The sequence below is a fragment of the Lissotriton helveticus genome, chromosome 1_1, assembly GCF_964261635.1.
Source record: "Lissotriton helveticus chromosome 1_1, aLisHel1.1, whole genome shotgun sequence".
Lineage (NCBI taxonomy): Eukaryota > Metazoa > Chordata > Amphibia > Caudata > Salamandridae > Lissotriton > Lissotriton helveticus.
The window spans coordinates 223179329-223192795 of NC_136057.1; positions in this window are offsets into that span (position 1 = coordinate 223179329).

Here is a 13467-nt window from a genome sequence, read left to right on the forward strand (position 1 = left end):
ATAAAGCAAGCCACCGCCGAGGTCCACACTTTCGTCCTGAAGAATACCTGTCTATCAACACCATATGGGCAGAAACATGTTGACCATGTACAGTGGGATGTAGCTGATCAATTTACCCAGTACACACATCCCTTGTTCTGTTTTTATTCATCTCAGATTGGCCACCTAATAAAAAGCATTTTTTAGAAACAATCTACACAGTTTTAATCCATTATACTTAGCACTTTCACCAATCACTCAAATAAAACCCACTCCACAGTATTCCCAGCGTTAAAGCACACCAGGGGGACATTCGGTCTTCCTGGTTGGAGCCAATGATGAAGCATGTCACCAACTAGGTTGGTGAGTGAGGGCTTTTTATAGAATCCAGTGTGATTCTTTATGCTTTTCAAGGAATCCAGTTTGATTCTTCATGCTTGCTCTTCACTAAGATAAAGCACTCTTTCGTTGTTATGATTAGTAAAGCAAGCCACACCAAAGTGTAACATTCATTCACCCTACATTAACCTGTTGCCTGCTAATGACGAGCTCAGCTCGTCATGAGGCACGGTTGAGCTGAACTCATGACGAGCTAAGCTCGTCGCGGCCGTAGGAACGTTCTCACGCAGGGATAATTTCCCTGCTGTGCTGAACGTTCGAAAAATGGGTGTGTCTGTGACGCGCGGTTTCCTCCCCCCAGCACCGGAAGTGAAAAACCCCCACAGGGAAGGGGTTAATGATGTCTACCATTGGCTTTGTTTTGGCCTGTCCCATCCAACACCAATGACTACTCACACATTTACACATAATCTAGGTTCAGGTACCCTGAGACAGAGTGCAAATAGTGTGCCTCCCTCAAGGAGGTGAAATGACGATACAGAATCACATGTCTCCTTGAATTGTCCAATAACTATGCGTTCAGCAGTCTACACAACATATAGATGGCGAGAATCACATAGAAGGTGTGTCATTGTTGCTGGAAGTGTCCGTTTAAGTATGACGTTATAATAGGACACTAAGCTAAAACATGCACTATGATGCAAGAGGGGCTGGTGGTAGCAAAAGTCACTATCATGTGATGTTGTGAATGTGGTAAAACTGTGGATGTGCTGTATGTAACCTGAAAGACAAAATCTACAAATTATCTTTGGATGTAGATCAGCTCATTAGTTCACAGCCATTGCTGCCATGAGGCGCTGTTTGTGCATTCACTAGTGTCAAACACCCTCACAAATGCAATAAGCAGTAAAATGATACTTGTAGAAGCAAGTGTCTAATCTGTGTTACACATGTAAATCCCATGGTGATGCTAGCCAAGTGTACAGCCTCATAGTTGTGGACGATAGTAGAGGCCACTCATAGTATGATGAATTTAAAGTTTTCCACATAGTATGTGAATGGAAAGACAGTCTCAAAATTACATATGCTACTACAACAACTGTATCCACATGCCAAATCCATTTGGGGATCACATCACGCATAGACAAATGCTACATACTATACTTTGCTTGTCCATTAGTGTTGCATTTGAACACTCACCCCTATGCACAAGCAACTCACTTTTTGATGCTTTGATGCTGCTCACTCTGATTTCTTTGGCTGCCTCCCCTTTTCCAGCCCTGCTTGGAACCGCAGAGTCAGCTACCTTTATTGATTTTTGTTTGATTCTGCATATCGTGCCATTTTGGGGTAATGCTATCGGCTTTTTCTGGGTCCTCCATCTTGTCTGTTTTGGCCTATCCTCTTTGCTGCTGGACTGCTCCTAGCTTGCCTGACTGATCTTTTCTTCTAGTCTACCCCCCCCTATGGTCTCCCACACCTGATGCAGGATTACGTTTTACCATCCGATATCCCAACAAAGCTTTTTGATGGACCTTAATAGAATGAAGGTCCTATATGGGCCCTGTTAGAGAAAATCGGAAAATATGCTAAATTTACCATTTTTTACCATACACAGCAAGTAAGTAACAGCCCACCCATTCCCTGATCCCCCTGCATATAGGCCTAGGCCAAAGGCCACCGCCTCATGTTGCCAGTTTTTGATAATAAAATTAACTAGGCCTTGATGATTTCAAACATGCATTTCTGTTGCACTGAACACAACAAGGTAGCTTGAGCAACCACAAAAGTACAGTAACTTTCCACAATTGCAAGACACCCACACACACACGTACACAGGACCAGCTGGTACAAGTTAGTACATCTTGGACCGTTGCTTCATTATTGTTTTGAAAGATCTCAAGCTTGCTCAAAAAAAAACACAGCCGTATCTTTCGATAGTAACACCTGTTTTAAGTTCTGCTCTCACATATATTTTTAGAGATATGTTCGTGACAAGATGTTCTTTGTTTAAATTTTGCGGTCAAGCTTGGCCAACCAGCCCCCCCAGCACCTGACCATTTCCGTGTCCTAGGACATGCGGTCAGCCACCTGCACCAGAAAGTGCGTCAGTGCAGTTGGATAGTTCTGCATTCAACAGGTATAATAGGTCTGACACCTCACTTAGAAGGCAGAACTCTCCTGCTGTGTCCAACACATGCGTAGGTTCTCCGGCTGGCCATTTATCTGATTTGGGACTTCAAAGCCTTTTTCTCAAGTGGTACCTCCCAATTTAGATAATCTATTTGCCTTTTTTAATCTTTGATTGTTCTCGGTATTTTTCATCCACACCCAATTACTTGCATTTATGATCTCTTGAAATGATAAACCTTGCATGGCTAGTTCTCTTTAGAATGGTTTGCCTCTAGGCACTAGAACTTCACAAAATGTGTTCTGTATCTTTGAATCTCTTACTGATTTTAGTTATGCCTTTTTAACAGATTCTTATTCCAGCCTGTCTTCTAGATTTTTGAGCATTATAAACATGATCATGTGATTTATTCCTGACGGAGTGAAGTCAGGTTCCTAATTGTTTTTGCTTAGTTATATGAAATAATATGCATTTACTGATATGCTTGTGATTTATCGAATAAAAGTGCCACTTCAACATGATTCTTCGTCATCTCATATCTTTCTTCCTTGTTCCTCAGTGAAGAGGTGTTTCGGTGGCTTGTGAACACAGGTGACCACATAAGAAGGGCATTTATTTCCCTTTGTCACACCCCTCCCTTCTTATACTTTCACCGATACTCGGGTCGGTTTTGTCTGTCTTTCACTTTGACTGCTTTGACTGCACTGTTCCCCCTGAAGTACTTTTCCCCCCCTTGCCAGTCTGCCTGGCTCTATCTGCATTCCTTTCCCCTGTTTACCATTTCCCCTCTACCTTTCATTTCCCATAAGACATGTGTCTTGGCTATGCTACGAGCTAACAACTCATATTATTGTGTAATCTCATGTTTTTCTCCTATGTCTATACTTTGCTCCTGTAATTGATGTAATTGTGTAACCTGTAACTCGCTGATCCTCATGTAAAGTGCACTGATACCTCCGGGTCTAGCCAGCGCTATATAAAACTTTGCAAATAAAATAAATAAATAAATGCAGAGTATAGTCATAATGTGATTCACGTAATCTTACTATCAGCCATATGTAGGAGATGACACCAAGGCATGCATGGTGAGCTACCATAGCACAATCCCCATTATTGTGGATAATGTTTGTCACAAATTATGACATTGTCACTTTCCTGTTGGGTATGTCCAATTGACATGGAATTGCTGCACACTCCCAAATTTCAACGCAGCCTTATACCTCCACTGTGGAACATGGCGGCACTGTTTGGCAGTAGGCTGAACAGTCGTAGATGTGGGTGCACTGACCCCATGGAAGTGGTAGGCTCTTGCATCCCTTGGGGAAGCTGATACAATGTCAATGGATGCAGTTAATAACTTAGCACACTTGCAATTTGGTTTTCTTGATTATGGGTGGGCCGACCGTTCAGAGAGCCACTCAACGAGCATCACAAGGGCGATTGGCCTTATTGTCTTAGTTATGGGGGAGGGTCACTGTTGAGGTGGGTGGGGGGTACTGCTGGGGGGAATGGGGTTGAGGGGGTCACTTTTGGGGTAATGGGTTGGGTGGTCATTGGGGTAAGGGTGAAAAGGGTAAAATGTCAGTTCATAGCATGTGCTGTAAGGATTTCGGAGTAATTCTGTTCCTTTTTTGTGTATGTCAACGATCAGCGATTTACTGGGTGTAATGGCTAATAACAGTTTGCGTATATGTTTGTTTAATGTATGTGGGCTGAAGAACATACTCAAGCGTAAACGGGTGATTGTGGAATTGCGGCTAATTAATCCTGATATCATTTGTTTACAGGAAACGCATGTACCTTGGGTGAACCGTAGGAAATTAACTGAGCTGGGATTTACATTACTAGTGGCATCCAGACAATCTACTATGAATAGAGGGATGGCAATTGTTGGGCGCCGAACGATAATTGCTACACGGAGAGAACGGGTGGATACCTTCGGGCGGTGGGCAATAATAGAATATATTATAGGTGGTACTAAGACAACCGTTTGCACTGTGTATGGATCTAATTTAGATGAGGCTGAGACTTTGGAGCTATTGAATGTTGAGCTTGCAACGTGGGGGACTCCCTTGTTATTGCTAGGGGATTTCAATATACATGGGGAACTTTTCACCTGGGACCCCCAATTTATGAATTATAAAGGTCGTAAGCCGAAAGTATTTAGAGCTCTATGTCAATTATTACTTCAACATGGCCTGGTGGATGGGTGGCCATTGGTGAATCAGGGTGACCCTGGGTATACGTTTTTCTCCGCTCCCCATAATAAGTTGGTTCGTCTAGCCTATATATTCTTACCTATATTTTGAACTATTGGGGCAAAAATGCAGGTAATGCCGCATATTACTTCGGACCATGGCCCAGTGGTCATAAATGTGCTCCCCTTTAAAATCATGTGGGAAAAGCTTATAATTGATGAGGAATATGTATGTCATATCCAATCATGGGCTAAGGTGTTTTTAGAACATAATAGAGGTACAGCTACCCAACCAATGGTCTGGGATTCTTTTAAGGCTCGGATAAGGGGCAAAACCTGTAGTGTTTGTTGGGCTAAACAGAGGAAACAGAAAGCCTTAATAGAGGAATTACTTGTAGAATTGAAAGAGGCCGAACATGAGCTTATTCTAGCAGTAAGTGCACAGAAGGATAGTCAAGCCGCCCAGATTAAGGTGCTGTAAGGCGAAGATTAATGGTGTTTGGAGTCAGGAAATAGCAATTCAGTATAAAATACACAAAACTGAGAGATATGAATACGGCCAAACAACTGGTAGATGCTTAGCCCAAAGACTTCGTGGTCAGCAATCATCCCAACAAATTGAGGCATTGGTGAACAATCAGGGAGGTATGGTTGAGACTATGGAAGGTATAATGGAGATATTTCACCTATAATATAAAGAATTATATACACAGGATTTTGTATCTCAGGACCAGACCGAGCAATATTTGCAAGAGCTTAACCTTTCAGAGGTTGGGCCCTCTGAAAGAGAAGAATTAGAAGCCCCAATCTCTATGCTAGAATTAGAGACAGCACTTGATGACTTGGCGTTTTGGGAAAGCAGCCGGGCCAGATAAACTTCCTTTTGAGGTTTACCAAATGCTGTTTTCTGTTATACAGGATGATATGCTTGCCACCTTTATAGGTGCTCATTCTGGAAATCCCCCGCCATCGTGGGATGATGCAAATATTGTGGTCTTTAAGAAGAAAGATAAGTCCCCTACACTCCCTGGGTCATATAGACCTATATCATTAATAAATGCAGACGCTAAAATATACTCAAAAATACTTGCTGCCCGATTAGTTCAAACTGCTCAATTTCTGGTATATCGTTATCAACATGGGTTTCTTCCTGGCAGAGGTACAGTTAATCACTTGCATAGGGTTATAGCGTCACTACATTGGTATAATATTTTTAGATGCTGAAAAAGCATTCGATTGTGTAGCATGGGCATTTCTTTGGTCTGTAATCCACAAAATGGGGTTTTTACCCCAGTTTTTGCTTGCCTTGCAGACTATGTATAAAGAACGAAGGGCTAAGATCTGTGCGATGGGGCAAGAATCAGCTTTTGTCTATATCACATAGGGTACAAGGCAAGGATGCCCATGCTCATCGTTATTATTTGCTATTTATATTGAACCACTTTTGCGAATGCTCGAGTTTACACAGGGTATACAATCAATAGTAGTAGGTGAACATCAAGTGCGAGTCTTAGCTTATGCTGTTGATATAGCGGTCGTAACATCTGATCCTGTGCAAGCACTCTCTGAGATTGAGAATTTGACGCAAGAGTTTGGGAAGTTTGCGGGCTATAAGTTGAATATTTTAAAAACCCAGGTTGTTTGTACTATGGGGCTTTGCCCTGGAGCGTCGAGAGTGGCGCACGAGGCTAAATATCTGGGGATCAAAATTAGGATGTCACTACAAGAGATCGTATCTGTGAATTGGGCCGACATATTAAGATCAGTTAAGAGACAGCTGGAAAGGGTAGAATGTCTCCATTTATCGATGGTAGGTCAAAGGAATGTTTTAAAGATGTGTGTATTACCCTGGGTGCTTTATTATTTTCGGACGGCAACGCTGGAGCTGACACGGGTACAATTATTGCAGCTTCAATCTGTTACTGATAGGTTCATTTGGGGATGGAAGAAGGCCCGGCGGGCTTCAAAATATATCACACTACCTTTGTCAAGAGGAGGATGGCGTGTGCCGAATTTTGTTTTTTACTATTTAGTTTGTCTTCTCCGAAATACGAAATTTCTGGTAACTGGTGAAGAGACAATGCTGTTTGAAACCCCGGATATTTTTTTGATGTTATTAGGATGCCAGTCTCGGCAAGCCCTGCTTAAATTTGTTGAATGAGCTATTTTAAAAGAACGAGATTTAAAATTGTATCTGCAGCATTTTGAGGGTGGAGATGGGTTCGGAAAATTATTGCCCTTAATCACATTAATTACTATACTCCTTTTGACTCCACAGAACTATTTCCCTCAATATTTTGGGATACTAAGATGCGAATGTGGGGGGAAAAAGAGATTTGTCGGTTAGGAGATGTATACAATGCAGGGGATATGGTTTTGTTTGCGGAATTAACTGAACAATATGCAATTTCCAAGAATGATTTCTTTTAATATTTGCAGCTACGGGTCTTTATTTTTAAGCATTGTCATAATTTCCCTATTGTAACTTATGAACTTCTCGAAGCGCTGATTAAAAGGGCCAAGATAGGGACTATGGTCAATATTCTATTGACTAAGCAGCGAGATGATATTGGGGCCCACGATTTGAAATGGAGCACTAGACTTGGCAAGTCTGGTTTGTTTATTCAAGAATCAATTAATATGGCTAGCAAAGTTATTGTGACTGCTAATTTACGTGCTCAACATTACAAAACTTTATTTAATTTATACTATACACCGGCTAAAATGATGAAGTGGGGTGATGTTCATGATGGGAAATGCTTTCGGTGTCAAACTGTGGCTGCTGACATCGTACATATATTTTTGATTGCACTGTGCTGGGACCTTTTCTCTTATCAATTGCAGAATTTGTGTCTCAAACAACAGGTGTTAAAGTCTTGATATCTAGAGAAATGATGTTATTTGGGATCTGTAAAGACAGAGATGTCATACAGCTTTATTATCCATATAGATTTTTTTTCTTTATGGCTTTGGCAGTCGCGCCATTATGCATAGCCACTATGTGGTTGAAACCAGAAGCACCATCGTACGAAATGTGGCGCGCCGAGTTCTATGATGTCTTTCATTTGGAATTGAACCTGTATCGTATTAAATCATTGAAGAAAAAACAGTTAGGGATTAAGATTTGGCAGCCCATGACACATAATATGGAGACTTCACATCTTGTTTAGTGTATATGCTTTGGTTGTTTTGATTTTTAGCCATGATATATTTATATTTGTATTGTTTTTTTTCCCTTTTTTTTCTTTTACAGCACAATGAATACTGAGTGATTTATGCATGACTTTTACTTGTTATATTTGCTATGAACTGAAAATAAAAAATAATATTAATAATAATAATAACTTAGCACACAGAGCAGCTCTGGTAATGTGCTCCATTGAGATACCACAGTGCTTGGGCACTATGCACAGTATGATCTCTGAACAGGATGAACCCACACATATGTTCACTTAATAACACTCATATGACACAAATGCGAAGACTGTAAACAGGTAAACTCAACTAATCACACACATCACTAAATTTACCGTTTATTTTTACATATATTGCAACATCTCAAAACATGAATATATGATTTAGACCTCTTGCTTCAAAAAGAAAATGACGCACCACCGTTCAGCATTGAATTTTTTAGCCACAGCGTCAGTGAAAAATGTACGCTTCACGACCAATGTGCGATATCAACAGCATTTACCATTGTCAGGCATTTTGTGAAATCGACGCACTGAGCGGTAGCAAAAAAAAATGGTGTATTGGCTGAAAACGTGTCACATCCACCCAGGAAGTGAAGTATTTGATAAACGGGATTGATGTAAGGGATTCTGCATGCTGGAAGCCAGGAACTGTGAAGTTGTTTTCACTTTCACAGTAGGTTACAGTTTTACTGTGTGAGCTTGGGAATTATAGTGTTGTGCTTGTGCTTGTGCTGGAGAGTTGTGTTGCTTTTCTTGGAGCTAGTGTGTTGTGTCTGCTGTCCCTATTGTGTACCTAATGCCATTTTTGTGTGTATTTGAGTTTAATATTGTTTATTGTCCTGTGTACAGTCGGGTGTGTTTCTTTTGGGGTATCATTGTTATTGGGGTAGTAGAGTGTCTAAGAGGCTTTTGTTTTGAGTTAGTTTTTGATAATTTTGGATGGGATCATGCCAAGGCATACTCGTTGTTGCCCCATGAATGAGCAGGAGTTTGGGACATTCCTGTGGTTGATCTGCCCAACATGTTAGCCAGTGGGCGCAGAGTCATGCAAGGCTCCTCTGTAAAGGTCTGCTAGCCTCAATGGGAACGCAGATGCTGCGGCTCTATGGAGTTTACAAGGACATCCCTGGGCAGATCTGATCACCCCTGAGTCAGACTTCCAAGAGGGCATTGAAGTTGGTGGGCAACATGTCAGTACACTTATTTTGTCTGCTATTCTATGTTTCTCATGTGCCCATTGAGGATTTTTGGAACCATTAAGTATGGCTCCCAAGAAAGATTGATTCAGATTAGCCATTTCCCCATGCAAAACTAACAGGTACATGACTCACGTTACTTAGGGAACAATTACACACAAAGTGTCCGATTCACAGAATGAACTTAAGACTCAATCCTAAACTTACTACTATTTTGGTATTCACAGAATGCACTTACTACTTTTGGCATTCACAGAATGAACTTACTACTTTTGGTATTCACAGAAGTTTAGGATTGAGTCTTAAGTTCATTCTGTGAATCGGGCCCGAATTGAGATGCATCTAGTGTACTCATTTACTGGTGTTAGCATTTAAGAGTTCCTCCATAAAGCACCGCCTTCCTGAGTATGGTATGTGAATTTTGGCATGGCATCCTCCTAGCGAACTACCTTTGTGCAATTTGGTAGGGATGAGGTTCATTACCTGGTTCTGCTTAGTGGCCAAGAGCTGCATGTTTAAGCCATTCAAATGTATGTTCCTCTCAGCCAGCCTTACCAATGTGTAGAATCAAGGTATGTCAACTGCGTCATGTGTTTACTTACAACCGAAAGGGTTGCATAGCCAATAGCCTTGCATGAGATCAAATTGAGAGCCCGGTTGTGTGTGTGAAACTCTGTTCCTTGCTTTTAAAAAAAACGAAATTTTTACTCGCTGGTTGCCTTTAAAAAAACGAATTTTCTTTTTTACTTACTGATCTTATTTTGCTATTTGCACTACTTATTTTTGCACTTTTTCACCATTTTTGTTAATTTTCACTTTCACGTCCCTAGGTTGGGGTGGGCCTTAGCGCGTCCATTTCCACCAGGGTTTATTTCACTAAAGTCCTGATGAATGCCAGGTAAAATTACACCGTTTCATGGCTGAAACATGTCGACTGATACCTAAGAAATTCCCACTCTATTAACTGTGGACGCAATTTCCAGACACATACTTTTAAGTCTCTCCCTAGTGATCATTCCAATAAAGTTATTATTTTTGATACACTACGGACTGTTTTTAACCATTCAACACTCACTAGTTACTTTTTCTTTTGCACAACACTGCCTGAACTCACTAATCCGCTCCGCAGTAGATCTGGCGTCGCAGCACACCGAAGAGACACTCGGTCTCTTTGGTGGGCCCAATGATGAAGCATGTCATCACTAGGTGGTGAGTGAGGGCTTTTTCAAAAACCACTGAAACGTCTCAATTGAAGCCGTTGGCCTGCTCCCTTTGTGTGGTCGTGCTTGAACTCATAGCATTTGACACTCTTCTATTGTTTATCTGTTACCACAGGGGTATAAGAGTGTCACTCTACGCTCCCCACCTCTCCTTTTGTTTAGCTATGCAGATGACACCCAGCTTGTGTTTTCCTTGGAAGAGTATGATTCCATTCCCCTGGAAGGATTTCACCAGTGTATGACTAGCACCACGAAGTGGCTTAAGAAGAACTGATTTCAATTTAACAGCTCTAAAACGGAAGTGGTCCTGTGTTCTTCCAGAAGATCTGATCAGCCTTTTTTACCCATCTTTCAGTTGTCCCCTACTGGGGCACCTATTACCCCTTCAAACACAGTACGCAATCTGGGGGTGATGGTGGATCAGGACCTCCAACTGAATTCTCAGGTTAACAAAACGATTGGCACTTGCTTCTCGCTAATCCGAGTGCTGAGAAAGATCCTCCCTTTTTTGCCTAACTCCGCTAGAACGCATGTTGTGAGATGCGTAATTCTCAGCAGACTTGATTACTGCAACTCTCTATATCTGGGTGCGCCTAACTACCCTTATTGGGAAGCTGTACAGAATACAAGCCATTGCAGCGAAACTCGCTGTAAATAGGCAGCGAGGGACCTCAACCACTTTAGCCTTGCGAGATTTGCATTGGCTGCCGATCCACCAGCAAATTCAATTTAAAGCTCTATGCACTGTCTTTAGGGCAGCTCATGGAATGGGCCCTAAAAACCTGCAAAGAAAATTCAGATGGTATTTTTCAACTAGAAACCTTCATTCTGCTTCTGCATTTCTGATGAATGTAGTCAGGTTCAGGCAGTCCAGAACAGGTGGCAGATCCTTCTCTGCCATTGCTTCTCGGCTATGGAACAAACTCCCTTTGGATCTACGCCAGGTCCAAAGTCTTATGGATTTCTGGAAAAAGTTGAAAAGTTTTTATTCCCTAGGCTGGAGTAATTTTTCCTTCTGATATCCTCTCTTTTTCTCAGTTTAGTTTAGTTTATTTTATTTATGTTTTGGAACTCATGACAGAGGTCCACATAAAATCATCAAACAATGATATTTATACAATTTTCAACAACTTACAAAGAACAAATCTAATATATATCCCAAAAACTTTTTAAAAAGTTAAAAATTGTACAACAAAACCTCTCATTTGGCGGATTACAGATAGCGTCTAAGAAAGCAGAGGCAGAGAAGATATTTAGTCCTAGGCAAGTAGGTCTCAACCATTTAAGACGGTGTTGTTTTAAGGCCGGACATACAAATAACACATGTTTAGCATCCTGTTTAAAATTGTTACAAAAATTGCACATCCCTGATGAGCCATACCATTTTGACAATAGGTTATTTAAAGGTAGTAAGTCCTGCCTCAGAAGAAACAAAAAACGACGTACCCCATGGGGGAGATTCCAGGAAACATAAGGTTGAGAAATCCTAATTTGATAGGAATTAATGACTGGTAGGGGATCTCTTTTTACAGTGAGGGCCTCCTTATCTATTTCAAAGCTTAGGTTCCATGAGGCCAATTTCAGAGTCAGTTTTAACTGATAAGCAGATAGAGAAAAAAGTGTCCATTCATCTAATTTTAAAAGTTTAACTGCTAGTCTAAAATTCTTTACAATTGAGGAGTACTCTTTTAGGGTTCCGAGAAGTTCTTTTTGAATGAAATATCTTAAGGTGCCAGGTTCACCCTTCGCTGAGCTGGAAACCCACTGTACTACCCCGGCAAGGCCCTGGACCCAAGCACTTCGCATGCCAAATTCCAGCCAAAGAGCCGCTATATTACAAGCGGTATTAACCATAAACAATTTCCGTAAAATTTTTCCTTCTGTGGTGTTTAGAAAACCCCATTTCCCCACTTCGAGTAATTCTATGCCATATAGTAAGGAGGCTGGAACTTTAGCTCTAAAAATCTCCAAAAGATAAGCAAAATGTCTCTGGCCAGTAGATCTATAGAGGGTGTTCAGACCCCTCTCATGAGCCATTGCCTTCCGAATATTATTAGCTATGTGGGCCTTATCACTTAGTGTGCTGGAAATTATTTTCTCTTTTTCTCCCTTCCTGTATCACACCTTGACTGCCCCTATTAACTTCTGGTGGGGACTCTCTTTTTTAAGCACCAGGATACCCGTCGGGTGATAGACCGCTATATAAGCACCTCATTACATTACATTACATTACATGTGCTGTTGTTTCATATCAAATATGTGTAGGAAGTTTACTGATGTGATTTAGATGTTAGGTCTTGTAGATGGACTCCCTTCATTCACAAAAACTGAGGTGGCTAACTAAAACCCCAACTTCACTGGTGAATGCCTTCATGAGTGCTAACTGCATAGTGCATAGTGCAAGGAGTATTTGTGATGTTAGATGATGTGAGAATTGGTAGATTCAATGTGCATCCTTTTCACAAATGAACTTTTGTAAGGGGATAAATAGTTAATGAAAAGTTGAGGTGATGTGCTGTATGTCTATCAGCATCTGACTACTGTCAAGGAGAACTATTTGCCAATCTGGGATGGTCCACATGATAGCTGCTTTAAAGGGGAGCCACGAGCCCAGTGGTAGACAATGCAAATGTATATGGTGATGGATACACATCTGAAAATGGATGTGGCTGTGAATAATACAGAATGCATGTCAGTTACACATTCTATCAATCAATCAATCATGGACATTTATATAGCGCACTACTCACTATGGTATTGTGAGCATATTTTGAGCAGTAGCATGGTCTACTATGGACTTACTACTGGTCAAATATGAGAAGTTTCATATGCCTCTGTATGATGTGAGGTACTAATCCTGCGACCATTGTTACATGTCATACGTGCCAAATTTTCCGTTTAGGTAGCAATGTGTCCTAAAATTGCTCCTTGCCTTATCAATTACAAAACATTATGAGACAATACATGTACTGTCAAAACATAGCACTTCTTAATGTCTCAAGTTCCTAAGGCATCAAGTTGTTTTCAGGATGCAGAAGGTACGCTAATATACAGTGAAGGTGAAACTGTGTACCATTCCATGGGAACCAAAGATCTTTGTTCCCAAGCATACTCAGTTCTGACATGGCCATACCTCCATGTGCCAATGGTGTTGCAATTGCATAGTATAATAATTGGCCTGCCTTTGTAATCAGGGCTGAGGACATCT